Source organism: Triticum aestivum, chromosome 4B (genome assembly GCF_018294505.1).
Source record: "Triticum aestivum cultivar Chinese Spring chromosome 4B, IWGSC CS RefSeq v2.1, whole genome shotgun sequence".
Classification (NCBI taxonomy): Eukaryota; Viridiplantae; Streptophyta; class Magnoliopsida; order Poales; family Poaceae; genus Triticum; species Triticum aestivum.
In genome coordinates this window covers 73,258,429-73,273,625 of record NC_057804.1, presented here as the reverse complement: position 1 = coordinate 73,273,625, position 15,197 = coordinate 73,258,429, and the positions used below count along the sequence as shown (strand labels likewise).

At 41.6% G+C, this 15,197-nt stretch overlaps 1 long non-coding RNA gene across 1 annotated transcript; it reads left to right on the top strand.

The window, feature by feature from the left end:
- Positions 1-204: 204 nt before the first annotated feature.
- Positions 205-1,227, top strand: LOC123094468 (uncharacterized). The gene is made up of 3 exons (XR_006445843.1): positions 205-269; positions 368-455; positions 1,178-1,227. It is a non-coding gene; the product is annotated as an uncharacterized lncRNA (long non-coding RNA).
- The last annotated feature ends 13,970 nt before the right edge of the window (positions 1,228-15,197 follow it).

The following is a 15,197-nucleotide window of genomic DNA, read 5'->3' as shown; positions in this document are numbered from 1 at the left end:
TGCAATCTTCTGCCCTGAAATCATCACGAAATGCCTTTGCTGGAGCTCACCTGCAGGTTTGTCCTGAAATCTGGAGCTCACCTGCCCTGAAATCTTAGGTCGAGCATTGTTTGTCCTGCAGGTTAGTGAGCAGCATCAGGAGGAGGAGCTTCCTCACTCTGTCCCGGATCTGCGGCTGCCCCCTCGCTGGCCATGGACTCTGTCCTAGGGTTTCCGCCACCGCCGCCGGAGAGGGGAGGGGAGGAGTGTAGAAGGACCAGAGCGAGATGGTACGCGCGCTGTCCTCTCGATCCTTTTCTCGGTTTGATCCATACTCGACCTTTGTTATTAATCACGTGGCTGATGGTCTGATTCGATGGTTCGGCAGGCCGGACGGCTCCTCGGGCAGCTCCTCGTCATGGGCAGCGCCGTCGTCGGCAGGGCCGTGGTGCAGGCCTACCGCCAGACCATCGTCAGTGAGTGCCCTTGCTATCCAAAACTCGGTGGAATTTTGCAGCTATTCCTAGAACATGTTGTAGTGTCCCTTGCTGTCAAAAACTCGGTGGTGGTGATAGGATTTGTTTTTGGCTTGATGGGCATAGTCTGCACTCTGGAATGCTACACCATTGAAGTGTAAACGAATTGTGCAAAAAAAATTGTTGTCTTCCATTTTACTGGTGTCTATTCTTGTCATGTATAATTGTCATTTAGTACTGAAGGATGCAGGCAGGGAATTCTATTATTTGATTAAATGAATCAAAACCTGAAGGAGATCTAGATTAACAGTAGAATCACATAGTTGTAATTACCTGAGAAATTTTAACAGAAGCTCACTGTTATGTCCTCCATCGGGCTATCTTGTTTGTTATCGCAGTAGAATTTGGTGTGCTTGAATAAAATGGCGCTCATTTGCATCATTGTATTTCTGTAGAGTTTTAAGAAGAATTCTGGTACGAACGCACTGACCGTATACTTGTACATGTGTAGCTAAGGAACATCCTGTGGGCTACTTCCAAGCATGATGTGTACGTGATGTAGAACTATTCTATGATGCATTGGTCGTCCTTACTCCGCAGAGGAAAAGAAGTGCTCAACGTGGCAGGCCCAAATCAGGTGATCTACCACAGAGCGATGTGATAGTCCTGTATCATCGGAATTTCGGTCAATCTCTGATCCACTGTGCGACCACACTGTGCAGGATATGCAGGGAGGTCGGCCCTTGTCCAGGGGAAGATCAGCACCATGACGATGAAAGACAACCTCTTGGCGGCTGGTGGTTTCCATGGGGAGCTAATCTGCAATGTAAGGAGGCCGGAGTAGGCATGCAGTGCACACACAAAGCATTTTTTTCTGCTTGGGAACATGTAGAAATGTAGATTTGTAGCTTGACACTTAGGTATTTATTATTTTGTTAGTACCTTGGTAGTGAATTCTAGCAATGAGCAATGCATTTCGAGCAGCGATAGCATGATTGGTAAACTAGTGCTTTGTGTGTGCTAGTACCTCACAATGTCATCCTTGTATATGCACATATGAAATTATTGACCCTGCCATTGTCATTGTTTCCTAATAGAGTACAACAAACCTCCTATGGTTTTTTGTGCAAAATAAGTGTGGAACATTGTAGTGCTGACCCAACATGTACCTAGCATTTCTGATGTGTATCTCCTTTGATTCCCTAGGCTTAACCTGCAATCTATAATAACTGTGTATCGGTCTGTGGGAAATTGGGCTGGTAAATATAGAACTGTAGAGATGTAGAAGTAAAGCATGGTACTTAGCCATTTAAGTTGTTGGTACTTGGTAGTACCTACACAGTGAAGTCTAGTTGATTCAGGAAACTTGACTTGAGATTTTCTTTCTTATGATTTACTGATGAAACCTTGATTCTTGAATCTTGATGTAGGTATCCCACCGCTGCTCCATATCGAGATCAGCTGCAACGCCGGTTCTGCCATCTCCGATCGCACTCCCCCATCTGCGCCATTGAGTCGGGCCTGCTCACCTCCTTCTTGATGGTCGCGCGTCAGGAGAGCCCTCTGTCGGCAGCGATGCAGCCATGTCTGGTGACGTACAAGGGACGCCGGCGCAGGATGCTGTCGTCGTCCGTTCCTAACACCGCTGAGTTGAGGTACTTGAGATTTCTCTCCACACTACACTATCTCACCCATTCCCCTTCACAAATTTCCTCACAATCAAATCAATGCTGCAGCTGCAGGTGTTCCTTGATGCTACATATGTCAGTTTCTTTGGTAAACTAGAAACTGACATCAAAATCAATTCCTCTTTAGAGTGCGTTGCTTGTATCTACTAGCTGGTTCTATTGCTTACTACTTGTTGACTCTGGTTAAGTACTAGTGGTATTGCTGCTGGCTAGATGGGAATTGCTGAATGATTGCCAAAGCCCTGTTAGTTCTTTGGTTGTAACAACTGAACTTGTGTTTTTCTTTTGGTAAACTGACATATCAAAAGTAGTGATTCATTTCAGCTGTGATCTGTGCCATGTGATTGTGCTTTTGTAGCAATGTAATTTTGCAGAATCCACTTGATTCTGGTGCAGAATTCAATGTTATCCAATCGTTTGGGCTTATTACCTGTTGTGATTATCGTCAATAAGAGCAACCCAGTGATTTGCTTGCCATGTCTGGTTCTTATTTTGGTAGTAGTTTGCTTTGCTTATCAAGTAGTATCAGTCAATTGGCCAGCCTGGAGCAGCTTGGTGTTTTACATTATGGTGTTAACTGTGAAAATGCCAAGTGTGAGAAAATTAGACCAACTGTCCATTTCTTGCCTGAATGCATTCTTTAAACGAGATGATGTGCTAGAGACATGCTACTATATTACCTTGCTATAAACAATATGGTGTTTACTATATTGTCTTTCATGCACATTTGGTGTATTATCTTCTGACCTTCAAGAACTATCTTCATTGTCTCTCCTCGCTGCATTGTCTCACTCGTTCTCCTTCTATTTACTCTGGGTAGACATGATGTACATCTGGTGGTCATCAAGTCAAGGAACCTTCTCTTCTTACTGCGGCAGTCCTCCTCCCGCTGCTCTGCTCTGCTCAACAGCTAGCGTGCATGGCTAAAAGAAAGGTAAGACTCTGGCCGGTCGGTGTGTTGAGCCATGGTGGTCTGTTTGTGGGGGTCATCAACATTGGTATAGGTTAGCATGTGCCCTTCAATCAGTGCACGGTGATGAAACGCTTCATTTGATGAGGAACAACATTCAGATCATGCTCCATGGCGCGCATCATCTGTTGTGTTTGTAATGTTTGAGTCTGCTCCATCATCGATCTGTAGGCCTACTTGACAGTCATAAAGTTGCATTATTTAGCCACTGGTAGGGTAGGATATGCCCAAATGTGGTCAGTATAGGAACCAGGGTCCCCTAATTGCTAGCAAAACTTGTGTAATGAGCTCTTGTTACCTTCTACTGATTTTTAGTCTTCTTTTTTAGTACTTCTGTATTGGTATTCAGAAATAAAATTCATATGTTTCTGTATATGTTCTTTTATATAAGTATGTCAATACATAACTAGTAATGTAAATGGTGTGACACAGTTCTTAATAAAAAGGAAAATAACTTGTGAATGTCAATCTCATGTATCAGGGTCCTGTTCTTGTAAACCTTATGTAAAGCTAAAATTCTTGTGTACAGGGCGACTAGTGATGCGGCACAGCAAGCAGTAGCAGGCACCCAGAGCAACAGGGGGAGGGGGTCTCTCGAACGTTGCTACTGTCACTGATTGACGATCTCTCTCCCTCTCCCTCTCTTGCAAGCATCTAAAAATGCTGGTAGAAATAGAAATGGTAGATCCCATGTTGTTGTAGTCCCGTGTAGTTCCTTTTCTCGGACTGCCCTTTGTTGCTTCATTTCTATGTTAATTCAGTCTCTGTCGAATGTATCTACTATCTATTATCGTGGTTGTGTAATGAATCCTTTTGTGTTGAAAGAAATAAAATGGTTTGGATACATTTGTACATGCTAAGATGTCAAGCTTCTAAATGTATGTTGTGGAGGCCCAAAATAGATTGGACTGTAAAAGGGCTGAGGCCTAAAAAAGAAATGAATTACAGAAGGCCACGTCCTAGAAAATAAAATGGGCCAGGCCTATGTAGCTAGTGAAAATTAACATAAATAAATATACTAAATGGGCAGAATTGTTGGACTCGGCCCATGTAAAACACCTAATCGGACCGGGCCGAATCTTGTCAGTGACCTTTTCAGTTGGTCGCAATTTTGCCACGTCAGATTGCCACGTCAGATCCGACGTGGCCTGGGCAGACAACCGGTGACCAAAACAAAAGGTCATGGGTTCAATGACCTTCTGTTTTGGTCGTAAACGTCTACGACCTTCTCACAGAGAAGGTCGTTAATTTCAGTTTACGACCGCTAGCTTTTGACCTTCTGTTTTTGGTCACAAAAAGGTCGCAAATGAAAAACAATGACCTTTCAGTGACCAATAGTCAAGGTCACAAGTTGACATATTTCTTGTAGTGCGTGTGCGCTCATTATTACCATTGCACATGCTTCATTTAATTAGAATGTGTGCCCGTCTAGCGCACACACATTGATCTGTCTAACTGTTTCTGTTTGTTGTGCTAATCGCAAATTGTTCATCCGTGTGATGTGTATGCCATCCATCGCACACACCTTTGATCTGGCTGACCGTTTCTGTTAATCACAAACAGTTAATGCTTCTGAAGTGTATGCCCTCAATCGCACACACCTCTATCTAGTTGTCCGTTTCTTTTGTTCCTCTTCATCACAAACAGTTCATCCGAGTGAACCGTATGCTGTGTATCGCACATGCCTTCATCTGGCTGCCCATTTCTTTTGTTCCTCCTCATCGCAAACAGTTAATTAAACTGAACCGTATGCCCTGCATCGCACACGCAACTAAAATCTGAACCGTGTTTGATGCATCCGTCATCGCAAATGTTTTAGGCATTTTTGACAGTTCTCTGACACCACCGTTTGCGATTATTGCATCGCACACAGTTTCTCGAAGGGTCTCTAATCGTAGTGTCGCGTTAACAGCATCCCGCAGTAGTGCAGGTCCTGTCGTAGGTCGTAAGTGTATCCTGCAGCTGTCGTCTCTCTACTTTTATGGCGGGGTGGTGCAGGCTGCTGTTTGGCTTGAGTTACCGCTCTGTCCTAGCCATGTGGTGGTCGGTCAGGTCTGTTGGCAGTGTTACGCATGGGCGGTATAGGCTCTAGGGCCTCGTTGTCGAATTGGGGTAGCAGCTTGCACTTCAGGTAACTTTTGGTTGGGCGTTCGAGGCCGTATTCCTCCGCTGCTAGGACATCAGCCCATCTGTCATTGAGCAGATCCTGATCAGCTTGAAGCTGCTGCTGCTTCTTTTTCAGGCTTCTTGTCGTGGCTATCCGCCAGTGCTTAAAGCGCTGTTGCTCGAAGGGTTCCTCTGGAACGATGAATTCTTCGCCACCGATGCTCTCATCCTCTTCGGAGATCGGTATGTAGTTACTATCCTCCGAGCCCTCGTTCCTAATGGGATCGTCGGGGTTGACTTGCCCATCCTCCCAATCATCATGTTCGGATGTTGGTTCAATAGGGGCTTCTTGGTCTTCGGCGTTATCCGGAGTATTGTTGTCTCCGGTGCCGGTATTGCTATCTTTTTTGCGACGCGAGTTAGAGCGGCGCTGCTGACGATGACGCTTTGGTGGTGCCACAGGAGGTTTATTCTCGACTGGGTCCTTCCTACCTTCACCGTCATCCTCTTTGGGTGTGTCCACCATGTACATGTCATATGTGGAAGGAGCCGTCCAGTGTCCAGTAAGCGGCGGGTTCTGGCTTTGCTCTTCTCCGACATCGTCGTCCATGCCTTCGATGTCTTTGGAAGCGTAAATGAGCATGTCGGTTAAGTCCTCGACAGTGGCTATGAAGTGGGTGGTGGGTGGGATGTAAAATTCCCCGCTCTCAGCCCCTGGTGTGGGCTGGGCGTGGTTTGGCAGCGATCCTTCTGTAATGGCGAGAGATCGCATTAGGTCCAGGGCCTCGTTTAAGAGTGAGGTTTGGACAGGGAAGCGAGAGTCCATGGAGCAAGGCGGGATAGGAGTTCCCCGGCCGAGCTCGCATAACACGGACCTCGAGAGTTTGGATCTAGTGTTCGGGGATGAGTTTGGCGCGGTAAGGATAGAGGGAGCCTGGCATGACTCCCAACCTTCTAGTGATGCAATCCCCTCCAGTTTTCCAGTGCAAGGCTCTATAGCCACAGAGTGTCCGATGGGCTTTAACCTCCCGTCTTCGGACCTAGTGGTGTGCTCTGGATCTTTAGCCAGAGCGGTGATTGGGGCCGCGAACCCTTGGAAGATAAAGTCTCCTCGGATGTCAGTGACATATTTTAGATTTCCAAACCTGATCTGATGACCAGGGGCGTAGCTGTCGATCTACTCCAGATGGCCAACCGAGTTGGCACGCAGTCCGAAGCAGCCGAATACAAAAACTTGGCCAGGGAGAAACATTTCCCTATAGGCAATATTGTTGTAGATGATCGATGGAGCCATCGAGCCTTCTAGTAACGACACAGTGGAACTCTCAATGAAAAAGCACCAATGTCGGTGTCAAAACCAGCAGATCTCGAGTAGGGGGGCCGAATTGTGCATCTAAGGATCGAAGGTAACAAGGAGGCAGGGGACACGATGTTTACCCAGGTTCGGGCCCTCTTAATGGAGGTAATACCCTACTTCCTGCTTGATTGACATTGATGAGTATAGGGGTTACAAGAGTTGATCTACCTTGAGATCGTAATAGCTAAACCCTAGATGTCTAGCTTGTATGATTGTTCTGTTGCCTATGGACTAATCCCTCCGGTTTATATATGCACCGAAGGGATCTAGGGTTGTACAAAGTCGGTTTACAGAGAAAGGAAGGTGCATGATCCGAATGCCAAGCTTGCCATCCACGCAAAGGAGAGTCCCATCCGGACACCGGGAAAGGTCTTTAATCTCATATCTTCACGACCCATTAGTCCGGCCCATATCACATAGCCCGGACGCCCGAGGACTCCTTAGTCCAGGACTCCCTAAATGTGTTCTTGATGTGGCGGCGGCTGGACTTGGAGATGGGAATGGTGATGATGGAGAATGATGACGACAGCTAGGGTTGAGGGTGTTTATATAAGAGCTCTCCCATGCCTCCTTGATACGTCTTTAATGTATCTATACTTTTTGATTATTCCATGCTGCTTTATTATCAATCTTGGGTGTTTTATAATCATTTTATAGTCATTTTATATCATTTTTTGGTACTAACCTATTGACATAGTGGCAAGTGCCAGTTGCTGTTTTCTGCATGTTTTTTACATTGCAGGAAATCAAAATCAGACGGAGTCCAAATGCCATGCATTTTTATGATGATTTTTTATAGACCAAAAGGAAGAAGATGGGCCCTGGTTGCACCTAGGGGGAGTCTCGAGGAGGGGACAACCCACCAGGGCACACCAAGAGGCCCATGCGCACCCTGGTGGGTTGTGGCCCCCTCGGGTACCCCCCGGACGGCCTCTTTGCTCTATAAATACCCCAATATTCCAGAAACCCTAGGGGAGTCGAAAAAAATATTCATCCAGCTGCTGCAAAGTCCAGAACCACCAGATCCAATCTAGACACCATCACGGAGGGGTTCACCACTTCCATTGGTGCCTCTCCTATGATGCGTGGGTAGTTCTTTGTAAACCTCCTAGTCCATAGTTAGTAGCTAGATGGCTTCCTCTCTCTCTCTCTCTTGATTATCAATACAATGGTCTCTTGGAGATCCATATGATGTAACTCTTCTTGCGGTGTGTTTGTTGGGATCCGATGAACTTTGAGTTTATGATCAGTTATATATTTTTATATCCATGAAAGTTATTTGAGTTTCTTTGATCTCTTATATTCATGATTGCTTATAGCCTCGTATTTCTTCTCCGATATTTGGGTTTTGTTTGGACAACTTGATCTATTTATCTTGCAATGGGAAGAGGTGCCCGGTAGTGGGTTCGATCTAACGGTGCTTGATCCCAGTGACAGAAAGGGAACCGACACGTATGTATCGTTGCTAGTAAGGATAAAAAGATGGGATCCATATTTGCCACAATACATAAACGGATCTTGTCTACATCATGTCATCGTTCTTATTGCATTACTCCGTTTTTCCATGAATTTATACACTAGATGCATGCTTGATAGCGGTCGATGTGTGGAGTAATAGTAGAAGATGCAGGCAGGAGTCGGTCTACTAATCTTGGACGTGATGCCTATGTAATGATAATTGCCTGGATATCATCATAATTATTTGAAGTTCTATCAATTTCCCAACAGTAATTTGTTCACCCACCATTTGCTATCTTTCTCGAGAGAAGCCACTAGTGAAACCTACGACCCTCGGGTCTTAGTTCTCATATATTTGCCTTGCGATCTACTTTTTCCTTGCGTTTATTTTCAGATCTATTAAACCAAAAATACAAAAATACCTTGCTGCAATTTATTATTATTTATTTTGTTTGGCATTCGATCTATCAATCTACTACAAATTCACCTCACGTCCTTTGCCTATCTTGAGGCGTCGTACCCCGAAAGGGATTGACAACCCCTTTAACACGTCGGGTTGCGAGGTGTTGTTATTTGTGTGCAGGGGCTGTTTACGTTGTGTTGCTTGGTTCTCCTACTGGTTCGATAACCTTGGTTTCATATCTGAGGGAAATACCTACCGCCGCTATGCTGCATCATCCCTTCCTCTTTGGGGAAATACTGACGTAGCTTGAAGCGACATCAAAAGGAATTTCTGGGCTGTTGCCGGGGAGGATCTTTAAGATAACCAGGTTCCTAATCAAAAATCTCATCTCCTTGCAATTTACATTATTCGCCATTTTCTTCTCATTTTCCTCACCCCCACTTCACAAAAATTTGCCATTTTATTCGCCTCTGTTTTTCTATTTGCCATTTTCTTGCCGGATCTGTTTTTGAGTGCAATCTTGTTGTGTGGTCATCATGAATCAAGAGAACACCAAACCATGTGACTTTTCAAATACCAACAACATTGATTTTATTGGCACTCCGCTTGCTCCTCCCGCCACTAGTGCGGAGACTTGTGATATTAGTACTGCTTTGCTGAATCTTGTTATGAAAGACCAATTTTTCGGTACCCCTAATGAGGATGTTGCATCCTATATTAATACCTTCGTGGAATTATGCGATATGCAAAAGAAAAAAAATGTGGACAATCATGTGGTCAAGATGAAATTATTTCTGTTTTCTTTGCGTGATTCTGCAAAAAATTGGTTCTCTTCTTTGCCTCACAATAGTATCGGTTCTTGGAATAAGTGCAAAGATGCTTTTATCATTAAGTATTTTCCTCCCACAAAAATTATTTCCCTTAAAACCCAGATCATAAATTTCAAGCAACTTGAACATGAGCATGTTGCACAATCTTGGGAAAGGATGAAAATGATGCTAAGGAATTGCCCAACTCATGGGTTAAATCTTTGGATGATCATACAAAAAATTTATGCGGGTTGAATTTTGTTTCTTCTAATCTTTCAGATTCCGCCGCGGCTGGTACTTTTATGGAAATTACCTTGGTTTAAGCCACCAAATTTCTTGATAATATTATGGCAAATTATTCACATTGGCATACCGAAAGGGCTCCTACTAGTAAAAAAGTTAATTCGGCTGAAGAAATTTCTTCTTTGAGTTTAAAAGTTGATGCTCTTATGAAATTGGTTGCTAGTAAAAGTGCTCCTATTGATTTTAATGATATGCCTTTGTCTACTTTGATTGAGAAAAATAGTGATGCCATAGATGTGAATTTTATTTCTCGCAATAATTTCAACAACAATGCTTATAGAGGTAATTTTAATCCTAGGCCCTTTCCTAGTAATCCCTCTAATAATTATGGTAATTCCTATGGAAATCAATCTTACAATAATAATAGGTACACCTCTGATTTTGAGAATAATATTAAAGAATTTATTGACACACAAAAGGTTTTCAACACTTCCATAGAAGAAGAGTTGAATAAGATTGATGATTTGTCCAAAAGTGTTGATAGAATTGCTCATGATGTGGAAAATCTCAAGATGAAAATTTTTGTGCCTAAAGTAGATGAATCAATTAAAGCTATTTATGTTTCTATGGATGAAAGTAAGAAAATAACCACTATGCTTAGAGCTAAAAGAGATTTTTTAGAAAAAGCGTTTTCTAGTGATTTCTTTCACAAAAGTGAGGAAGATCTTAAAATGATTGGCGTTTCTTCTATTGATTCTTTGTTTAGTAAATTTAAGATTGATGAAAAAGGGACTGGAGAAGAGTCAACTTTAGGTAGAAGGCGTCCCAATATTTCGGAGGGTGAAAATGTTGTTGAGAAAATTGATAAAAGTGGGTTTGAAGAGGTCAAAACTTTAGCTAGTGATGTGCCCACTCTTTTGGATTACAAAGACTTTAATTATGGTAGTTTCTCTTTGATTGATTATATTTCTTTGTTACAATCCATGATAAATTCACCCCATGCTTATGAACAAAATAAAGCTTTTACTAAACATATTGTTGATGCCATGATGAAAGGTTTTGAATAAAAATTGGAATTAGAAGTTTCAATTCCTAGAAAATTTCATGATGAGTGGGAACCTACTACCAAAGTCAAGATTAAAAATTATGAGTGTTTTGCTTTGTGTGACTTGGGTGCTAGTGTTTCGACAATTCTGTGTGCTTGGTCTTACCGATATTGAAGAATGTTGTTTAAATTTGCACTTAGCGGATTCTACTATTAAAAAGCCTATGGGAAGAATTAATGATGTTCTTATTCTTGCAAATAGGAACTATGTGCCCATATATTTTATTGTTCTTGATATTGATTGCAATCCGTCTTGTCCAATTATTCTAGGTAGACTGTTTTTACGCACTATCGGTGCAGTGATTGATATGAAAGAAGGCAATATGAAGTTCCAATTTCCTTTGAGGAAGGGTATGGAACACTTTCCTAGAACAAGAATTAAGCCACCATATGAATCAATCATGAGGGAATCCTATGGATCTAGCACCAAATATGACAAAACTTAGATCCTTGCTTTATGCCTAGCTATGGGCGTAAAACTATAGCGCTTGTTGGGAGACAACCCAATGAATAAAATTTATTTTTGCTTTTTGCTTTCTGTTATGATTGTGCTTTTTGTGTTTTAGTTAGTGTTTGTGCCAAGTAAAGCCTTTAGGATCTTCTAGGGTGATAGTTGTTTGATCTTGCTGAAAAAGACAGAAACTTTGCGCTCACGAAAATAATTCTCATAAATCACATAAAAGTGATTTTGCCCTGATTCTTTTTTGCATAAGATTAATCTACAAATTACTCTCGTATTCCTAATTTGGTAGAATTTTTGGAGTTTCAGAAGTATTCGAAAGTTCCAGATTACTACATACTGTTCTGTTTTTACATATTCTGTTTTCTTTGTGTTGTGTGCTTATTTTGATGCCTCTATGGTTTTCTTTGATGATTTTTTGCCATAGAAAAGTTGGAATACAGTAGATATAATACAAAAACAAAATAATAATTGGTTTTACACAGAACTTATAGTAGTGGTTTGCTTTCTTTTACTAACGGATCTCACAAGGGTTTTGTTGAGTTTTGTGTGATTGAAGTTTTCAAGTTCTGGGTTATCTTACGATGGATGAAAGAAGGATATAAGAGCCTAAGCTTGGGGATGCCCTGGCATCCCAAGCTATTGTCCAAGAACAAGCAATTAACTAAGCTTGGGGATGCCCCCGAGTGGCATCCCCTCTTTTTTCTAACGACCATCAGTATTTTACTCGAGGCTATATTTTTATTCGTCACATGATATGTGTTTTGCTTGGAGCGTCATGTATGATATGTGTCTTTGATTGTTTTATTTTGTGTTTTAAGTCATCAATCCTTGTTGTACACACCTATTTGAGAGATCTAAAATTATGCCATGACTTGTTAGAATTGCTCTCTAAGCTTCACTTAAATTTTTATGAGCAATGGACTTGCTCAAGTGCTTCACTTATATCTTTTTGAGCACGGTGTGCTTAGTATTTTTGAAGAAATGATGCCTTGCTTCACTTAGATTTATTTGAGAGTTAGTAAAATTTTGAATAAATTCTCTCTTGCTTCACTTAAATTATTTTGAGAGAAAGAAAATATGTTATGCTCATGATCTTCACTTACATTTGTTTGAGCTTATGAAAAGAAACACATGAAAATTAGTCCCAAAGTGATAGATATCCAAGAAGGATAAAGAAAGAAAGAAAATATATGTCATGAAGATCATTGGACAAAATAAACTTGATTCTTAGTAATAGTTTTGAGATATCATGATGTGATATGTGAGTTATGTAGATGAGTAATTGTGCTCTAGTAAGAATATTGGTGTTAAGGTTTGTGATTCCTTATGCATGCGCGAAAGTCAATAATCATGCAATGAAAATTATATCCTACTTGTGGTGCATTATTCGGTGTTAATTATGCTTAATGCTTGCTTATGATATTATTCGTTTCTTGGTTGGTCGCTTCTCAGTCTTTTTGCTAGCCTTCATTTTGCACCAAGTATGACCTCTACTTGTGCATCCAGAATCCTTTAAACCAGTTTTTTCCACATGAGTCCACTATATCTACCTATATGTGGTACTCTTTTGCCATTCTAAGCAAATTTGCATGTGCCATCTCTAATTTTCAAAATAAACTTCTCTTTTGTGTGTTTGTTTCGCTCGCAGAACAGTAACAGGTGGCTAATATTTTCCATGCGAGATGTGTTATTGTCACGATGAGTGTTTATTCACTTGTCATTGCACGAGAGTAAGGCAAAGGTTTTAGGGATGCCCAGTCCCAAAATGCAAAAAATGAATTTACTTTATGGTGTCAAATAATAAATTCCTTGGAAAGTGTTGGTATGGAGGGCACCCGTGGATACGGCTAGCCATGGAAAGTGAAAGTATGGTGGAAAAAGGAATAAACATTATTTTCTGTTTGGGGACCGCCTATGATATATTTAGCATGGAAAGTGTTGGGATTCTCTGAGTCGTTTTCGTTAGTGGGATGGATACACCTCCCAAAATGTTTTTATCTCTATTTTTTCGATTTGAGCTCTCGCACCTCTACAAATCCGTTTCTTTTACTTTATGCAATTTTTATTTTTGAATTTGAGTCTCCATCCTCTCTTATAAAATCACCAACTAGGAGGCAATATGATCATACTTAAGTATTGGGTGTAGCTAATATTCTAGTGTGTTTCATGAATGGATCAATGTTTGAGCATGATGGGCTAGGGATAACATGTTTTAGCATTGATATTTTGAAAGACATGGTTGCTTGTTGATATGCTTGAGTATCTAAATTATTATGTCAAAACTAGACTATTGCTTTGAATCACATAAAAGTCCAAATGTCCATGCTATAAAGAAAAGAATATGATATGGCATGATAAACAACACTCCACATCAAAAATTATGTTTTTATCACTTACATACTCGAGGACGAGCAGGAGTTAAGTTTGGGGACGCTGATACGTCTCCAACGTATATATAATTTTTGATTATTCCATGCTATTTTATTATCAATCTTGGATGTTTTATAATCATTTTATAGTCATTTTATATCATTTTTTGGTACTAAACTATTGACATAGTGCCAAGTGCCAGTTGCTGTTTTCTGCATGTTTTTTACATTGCAGGAAATCAATATCAGACGGAGTCCAAATGCCACGCCAATATACGATGATTTTTTATGGACCAAAAGGAAGAAGATGGGCCCTGGTTGCACCTGGGGGCAGTCCCGAGGAGGGGACAACCCACCAGGGCGCGCCAGGAGGCCCAGGCGTGCCCTGGTGAGTTGTGCTCACCTCGGGTACCCCCCGGACCACCTCTTTGCTCTATAAATACCCCAATATTACAGAAACCCTAGGGGAGTCGATGAAATATTCATCCAGCCGCCGCAGAGTCCAGAACCACCAGATCCAATCTAGACACCATCACGGCGGGGTTCACCACTTCCATCGGTGCCTCTCCCATGATGCGTGGGTAGTTCTTTGTAGACCTTCTGGTCCGTAGTTAGTAGCTAGATGGCTTTCTCTCTCTCTCTTGATTATCAATACAATGGTCTCTTGGAGATCCATATGATGTAACTCTTTTTGCGGTGTGTTTGTTGGGATCCGATGAACTTTGAGTTTACGATCAATTATATCTTTTTATATCCATGAAAGTTATTTGAGTTTCTTTGATCTCTTATATGCATGATTGCTTATAGCCTCGTATTTCTTCTCTGATATTTGGGTTTTGTTTGGCCAACTTGATCTATTTATCTTGCAATGGGAAGAGGTGCCCGGTAGTGGGTTCGATCTTACGGTGCTTGATCCCAGTGACAGAAAGGGAACCGACACGTATGTATCGTTGCTACTAAGGATAAAAAGATGGGATCCATATCTGCCGCAATAGATAAACGGATCTTGTCTACATCACGTCATCATTCTTATTGCATTACTCCATTTTTCCATGAACTTAATACACTAGATGCATGCTGGATAGTGATTGATGTGTGGAGTAATAGTAGAAGATGCAGGCAGGAGTCGGTCTACTAATCTTGGACGTGATGCCTATGTAATTATCATTGCCTGGATATCGTCATAATTATTTGAAGTTCTATCAATTGCCCAATAATAATTTGTTCACCCACCGTTTGCTATCTTTCTCGAGAGAAGCCACTAGTGAAACCTACGGACCCCGGGTCTTCTTTCTCATATATTTGCCTTGTGATCTACTTTTTCCTTGCGTTTACTTTCAGATCTATTAACCTAAAAATAAAAAAATACCTTGCTGCAATTTATTCTTATTTATTTTATTTGGCGTTCGATCTGTCAATCTACTACAAATTTACCTCACGCCCTTTGCTTATCTTGAGGTGTCGTACCCCGAAAGGGATTGACAACCCCTTTAACACGTCGGTTTGCGACATGTTGTTATTTGTGTGCAGGGGTTGTTTATGTTGTGTTGCTTGGTTCTCCTATTGGTTCAACAACCTTGGTTTCATATCTGAGGGAAATACCTACCGCCGCTGTGCTGCATCATCCCTTCCTCTTTGGGGAAATACCAACGTAGCTTCAAGTGACATCACTCCTCCCTTGATGTGGCTCATCTCCTTTGACCAATGTCTCTAGATGACCCCAATCCACTCCTAAGACATCCCTTAGAGGCCAAGGGAGTCATGGGAACAA